At 39.0% G+C, this 7,403-nt stretch overlaps 1 long non-coding RNA gene across 1 annotated transcript; it reads right to left on the minus strand.

The window, feature by feature from the left end:
• Positions 1–1,492: 1,492 nt before the first annotated feature.
• LOC139850661 (uncharacterized) lies at positions 1,493–2,871 on the minus strand. The gene is made up of 3 exons (XR_011760104.1): positions 2,624–2,871; positions 2,168–2,227; positions 1,493–1,699 (listed from the first exon to the last, which is right to left on the minus strand). It is a non-coding gene; the product is annotated as an uncharacterized lncRNA (long non-coding RNA).
• Positions 2,872–7,403: the final 4,532 nt, after the last annotated feature.

Consider the following 7,403-nt stretch of genomic DNA (forward strand, 5'->3'; position numbering starts at 1 on the left):
TATCATCTTGGGTCTGTCCCCTGGACGCAAGTTCGAAATTGGTACTAACTCTGCCTCCTGATTCATCCTACGATAACCAAAAATGTAATAGTGTTAGTGTTGATTGATCAAACCAAAATCGTTAAGTGTGAATGGATTTCGGGCTTGAGTGCTTAATTTGGGAAAAGGAGAGTAGGTTGATTGTTTTAACTCCAATAATTTTGCAAACCCTGATTTGAAATCTGGATTCCAAGTGCGTAAAACAACCAATTGAATTAACCTTATTCGATTAGGATCGAATAAGTTAATATCTTAGTGTGAGTTAACTCCGATGGTGATCGGAGTACCGATCGGAATTAAGTTAACGACTGGAGTAATGCTATCGTAATTAATTTTGGTAGAGTAACATTAATGCATCCAGTGTTGTGCAATGAGAGATCTTGTTTACGTATTTATAGATGTTTAGGAGGGAATGGTGACGTGACACATGTCCCTTTCATGGTTGTAACGAACTTTGTCAATCCCGAGGGGTGACGTGGCGCCTGTCCTTTTCGTAGGGAATAACAGATCTGAACGAACTTCCCTAGATTCGCGGGCTGACGTGGCATGAAACTTGCTTGCATGCTCGTTCCGTTATCAGGTGATCATTCCGGGACAGAGTGCCTGCTCTGGGGTAATGCACTTTCTTCTGGGACAACGTGCTTGTCCCGGGAGAATGTCTTCGTGTTGGGTTGGAATGCCGTGACGGTACTGTTGGCAGGTCGATCCCGGTTAAGGCATCACGGTGCTCTAAGTTTAGCCGGGTAGGTCTCGCCAAACACTTGTTCCAAGTGTTTGTTTACAGTTATGATTCTGATGGCTGGCTTTACGACGACTGGTTATAATTATCGTGACCGGCTGCATGGTGCCGGTTGTGTGTATGTCATCCGATTCTCGGTCTTGCCATTTGTCCAGCATGGTAGAGTTTCCGGGATGACATCAGACGAAAGTTTGAGAAAAGAAGTCTGTATACCGGGACGCGTAGTACCGGGTAAGATTTTTGCCGGGATGCTTACCTATTTTGAGACGGATCACTATACGTATCATTAAGTCCCCCCAGTTTGATGATGGTAGCCGAAACGGTTATCGTCGTCAAACTTCCGAGACAAGGCCACGTTTCCTGATTGGATGTGCATTTAATTTTTGTCAGCGTGAAAAGACAATTTCTGCAAACGCGCCTCCTTTTTATGCTTTTTCCTTTTATCGATGTCTTGGAACATTTTCCAAGGGGCAATTTTTCCACTTTCATCATTGCTTCTTATTTCCTTTGTGGCTATAAATAGCCTTGCTTTCCTCCTGAGTTTTTCACTTTGTTACTTCCAACTATTCTACATTTCTGTTCTTCAGCACTATCTTACTTTTATAAATTCCCAGGCTTCAAAAGTTGTCTTTTGATGTTATGAATAACATCTTTGCTTGGTTAATTATTGTAACACCGTACTTTTTACATAGGTTTTTTTTTTATAAAGACACTCACAGCGGAAGATTTCATAATTAACACATCATATATTAATTACATAATTATATGATTACACGACTCACTGGTGTTACGTTATTAATACAGACTGTTTCAAATATATATTATTTATTACAAAACATCAGAGTGACACTGTGTCAAACATCTTCACTTATCCTGCAAAACCCACCAAAAGCTGCTAATCTATACCTGCAGGGCAAAACACTGTGGAGGAATTAGTATAACGCTAAGTGAATGACAATATCTAGGTGGACATCACTACAAGCATCAAGCACATCTTAAAGGCACTGGTCACTAATCACTTAAAGCCATAAACAAGAGGACCGGCAACCCGTAACTGATCAAGCTGGAATATACAGATAGCCCCCATTACTGAATCACTGGTATAGTCTTCCAGACGTGACGCACTCGTCATTCACACTATACCACCAATCAGTAACGCTTGGACCCAATACTACTACCCGACATCAAGGTAAATAGCATTGACCTCATACGTCACACATAACACCTCGACGCACGTCGCACAAAACACCTCGACGTTCACTGGGTGCGCACATAATCACATATAGTCACTGCACTGGCCACATACTCATTACACAGTCTAATTAAGCATGACACGGATCACTATACTTGTCACTGTATAATCACATCCATAAAGATAATCCCACTCACCTGGAAGCACAAGCACTCAGTTGTCTTATATCACTGAGCCTTCACCTTTTCGTTTATCACCTGAGAATCACCACGAAATATCTCAAGTTAGTATAGTGTTCAAGTGTTGAATCACGCTTCATATTTAACAGAAAATATTCACAAAATATATATACACATATTCCTTACTCAAAATCACTAAGATCTAATACTTATACACAAGATTTAGGATCAAAGTACCAAAATCCCCAATTCATACAAACATGAACCCTAAAATTTAAATCACCATTTTTACATATTTACACAAATCAAGCATACCCGAATCATGTATATAGCATAACCAAGCTATAACTATTATCAATTTAAGCATATACACATCAAACCATAAGATTTGATCATTACTCCTATTAGTTGTCATAATTTATAAAACAATTATCTCGACTAATACAATTATAAGCAAATTATAATAATAGTTACCTGCTATAGCTTTGATATCGCATGAACTTGTAGCCACTATAACTTTCTTAATTAATTAAAGAATTAAAAAGATATCATTTGAGGGTTAAAAAGGGGTATTCATGCTTCTGCGAATGTATGTGTGTATGAGAGTTATCTCACAAGTTTGGTAGAAAGTAAAATGAATCACAATATTATAATTAATAAGACATAAAATTCACATGTGTAACCACACGTGAATCTTCCACCAAAATCCACAACCCCACTTTAATATATTAAATACATAGATATTTTATTTATCATAATCATTGGTTAGTCCCTGTATGTTTTATGAATCAGAAGGAAACAAGAAGTCAAGAAGTGTAGATAAGATCATAAGTACATGTGTGTGAGTTAATAATTTTAGGAAATGAAATAAGACTAACACGTGTGAACTTATAACAAAAGTCACCGTCTCCATTTTTTATTATATCATTAAACACACAGTTATTTTACCCGCAATCTAAAATACAATGTACCTCATTAAGCAGTCCTAACGAGGTCCAAATTACATAAATTAATATTTTCTGTGACCATCATCACGAACACATTCGCAAGTTCACATAATAAATTATCAACACATAATTTATTATTTCACTCCTTATAATTAAATCATATAAATTACTCATAATTTAAATATCATATTTAAATTATAATAATAAAATAACACAATATACCTATTTCATCTAGGCCCAAAACCAGGGTGTTACAAATCTATCCCCCTTAAGAAGATTCCGTCCTCGGAATCTGGTCACGGTTAAACAGATGAGGGTATTTAGAGGTCATTAACTCCTCTGTCTCCCATGTCAGATTGTTGCCTAAACTATGCTTCCATTCCACACGCACCATGGGAATCAGCTTTTTACGTAACTTAGTCACTTTTCTGTCGACGATCCAACTGGTTCTTCCACCAATTTCTTACTTGAATCTACTTTTAGATCTTGGAGCGGAAGAATTTGATTTTCATCATCCACTTTACACTTACGAATATAACAGATGTTAAACGTGTCATGAATACCTGCTAACTCTGGGGGAAGATCTAACACTACAGTTTGATCGTTCAGCACTTGATGAATTCTAAAAGGACCAATGTATCTCGAAGCTAGTTTTCCTCGTTTACCGAATCGAATTACACCCTTCCACGGTGACACTTTTAAATACACATGTTGACCGACAGTAAACGTCATTGGTCGTATACGAGGATCTGCATACATCTTTTGTCAATCTCTAGCAACTTTCAGCTTTTCACGTGCGATAGCCACTTTTTCTGCAGTCTGCTGCACAATTTCTGGACCCGCAAACTGTTTCTCACCTGCCTCCAACCAACACGATGGAGTTCGACACTTTCTACCATACAACATTTCATACGGCGGCATGCCAAAGCTTGAATGATAGGAGTTGTTGTAAACAAATTCGATCAATGGCAGACGATAATCCCACGATCCACCATACTCTAAAACACAAGCCCTTAACATATCTTCTAAAGTCTGAATAGTTCGTTCACTTTGACCGTCAGTCTGAGAATGATAAGATGTACTTAGGTTGACACGAGTACCTAAATTTTCTTGTAGACTGTTCCAGAAACTAGATACAAATCGGGAATCTCTATCTGACACAATAGACAATGGTATCCCATGTCGCGATACTATTTCATTCAGATACAACTGAGCCAATTTCGTCAACGAAGCTGTTTCACTAGTAGCTAGAAAATACGCACTTTTGGTTAAACGATCCACTATTACCCAAATCATGTCATTTCCTTTCTCGGTTCTAGGTAGTTTTGTCACAAAATCCATGATGATATGTTCCCATTTCCACTCTGGAATCTCTAGTTGACGCAAAGACCCATATGGTTTCTGGTGTTCTGCTTTCACTTCGGTGCAAATATGATACTTTTCCACGTATTGCGCAATGTCTGCTTTCATAGTTGGCCACCAATATAACACTTTCAGATCATGGTACATTTTTGTAATACCGGGATGCACAGATAATCTCGATTTATGTGCTTCATTTAAGATTAAATCCCTCAATCCTCCAAGTAACGGCACCCAAACTCGTTCACGATAAGTTTTTAGTCCTCGAGAATCATTCATCAATTCTACTCTTCTTTTCACCATCAACTCAGATTTCAAATGTTCATCTTGTAATGCTTCAAGTTGAGTTATCTTTAGTCGATCAACTAAATCGGACACAATCTCAATTCGCATAAACTTTACACTGTCAGTGGATTTCTTACGACTTAACGCATCAGCCACGATGTTTGCTTTCCCAGGATGATATTTGATCTCACAGTCATAATCCTTAATTAGTTCTTGCCACCATCTCTGGCGCATATTCATCTCTTTCTGCGAAAAAATATACTGTAAAATTTTATGATCGGTGCAGATAACACAATGCGTACCATAAAGATAATGTCTCCATAACTTTAACGCAAACACTACTGCAGCCATTTCTAAATCGTGCGCTGGGTAATTCTTTTCACTCGGTTTTAACTGTCGAGACGCATACGTGATTACACGATCTCTTTGCATTAATACACAACCTAAACCGGATAAAGACGCGTCGCAATACACAACGAAGTCGTCAGATCCCTCAGGTAAGGCTAACACTGGTGCTTGACACAACAAACTTTTCAAAGTCTGAAACGCAGTTTCCTGTTCATTACCCAACTGGAAAGACACATCCTTTCTCGTTAACTTTGTCAAAGAACTTGCAATCTTTGAAAAATCTTTAATAAACTGTCAGTAGTAACCGGACAGTCCTAGAAAACTCTTAATTTCTGTCGGATTCTTTGGTGAATTCCAATTCATCACAGCTTCAACTTTAGACGGATCCACTTTTATACCTTCTGCACAGATAATATGACCCAAAAATTGAACTTCACGTAACCAGAACTCACACTTTGAAAACTTTGCCTACAATTGCTCACGTTTCAAAAGTTCCAACACTTGTCTTAAATGCTCAGCATGCTTGGATTCGGTTTTGGAGTACACTAAGATGTCATCAATGAACACGATAACAAACTTATCCAAAAACGGTTTACACACTCTATTCATAAGATCCATAAAAATTGCTGGAGAGTTGGTTAACCCAAATGGCATCACTAAGAACTCATAATGACCATAACGAGTACGAAATGCAGTCTTAGGAATGTCAGATTCAGCAACACGAACCTGGTGATATCCCAAACTTAGATCTATTTTCGAACAGAACGAAGCTCCTTGAAGCTGATCGAATAAGTCATCTATCCTCGGAAGCGGATACTTATTCTTCACTGTTCTTTTATTTAATTCACGATAATCTATACACATTCGGAGCGTACCATCTTTCTTTTTCACGAATAACACTGGTGCACCCCACGGCGAAGAACTCGGACGAATAAACCCACGGTCCAACAGCTCTTGAATTTGAGACATCATTTCGCGAATTTCTGAATGAGCTAATCTATACGGAGTTTTAGCCACCGGCGTAGCCCCTGGCACTAACTCGATCTTATATTCAACTTCCCTGATTGGCGGTAAGCCTGGCAATTCATCTTGGAACACTTCTGGATATTCAGACACCACAGGAATATCGGACATTACTTTGTTTTCCATCTACACATCGATCACAAAAGCCAAGAAAGAATCACATCCCTTGAACAAAGATTTTCGAGCTTTCATCATTGGCAATAATGGACAACGGAACCCGCCACGATCACCACGAGCCACTACCCGTTTTCCACCATCCACCGAAAAAGAAATAACTTTCCTATCGCACTTAATACTGGCCTTATGGTTACTAAGCTAATTCATGCCTAACACTACATCAAAGCTTTGTATAGGCATCACTAAACAAGTCACAGGACAAATACTACCCTCTATGTCAATAGTAATTCCAGACACAAACTTTGTAACTGGAACTGTCCTACCGTCACCCACTTCGACACTTAAGGGTTCATTTATTACACTAACAGGCACATTTAACTTAGCACAAAATGTAGTTGACACAAACGAGCAATTTGCTGCATAATTAAATAGTACACGAGCCGGTAAAGAATTTACTAAGAATATACCGGTGATTGCATCGTCAGTAGCAGTGGCAGTGTCTACTGACATCTGAAAGGCTCTAGCTTCAGGTTATGGTGGATTCTTGCGCTTCTGCCCCACAAAGGAAGCAGATGATCCCCCAGCTGACACAGCACATACCGCTGACCCGGACCCCACCCCAGAATAACTCTGTCTTGCAGCTAGACACTCTGCAGATCTGTGACCCTCTTTTTGAAAATTCCAACACACATTATTCTTAAATGAACAATCTTGAGGCTCATGTCCCACTGTACCACAACGCAAACACTGTTTCGTTAATTTTGAACACTGCCCACTATGTGAAGACTTACACATTCTACACCATGTCCTCTGACTGCTTGACACTGATCCACCCTGGCTAGATTGCCCTTTTGGCTTAAACCGACTAAACTTCTTAGATTGCTGGCTAAACTGACTTACCGCTGGTTTCGCTTGCGACACACTTTCAGTTTTCACACTTCTGGCTGCCTTAATGTCACTTTCAGTAACCTTTGCCAACATATGAGCTTGTAACAAAGTAGTAGCAAGTCTACCAATCGTACGATATTCAGGTCGTAAAATTTCTACAAACCGTTGCACTCTGGAATTTTCGTCTGGTATCCACTGATGCACGAACCTTAACTTTTCCATAAACTGCTCAAACGCTTCATCGACTATCATGTCTTTAGTCATCTTCATTTGCATGAACTCTTGCT

This window comes from Rutidosis leptorrhynchoides, chromosome 5 (assembly GCF_046630445.1).
Source record: "Rutidosis leptorrhynchoides isolate AG116_Rl617_1_P2 chromosome 5, CSIRO_AGI_Rlap_v1, whole genome shotgun sequence".
In the NCBI taxonomy this organism is placed as follows: Eukaryota; Viridiplantae; Streptophyta; class Magnoliopsida; order Asterales; family Asteraceae; genus Rutidosis; species Rutidosis leptorrhynchoides.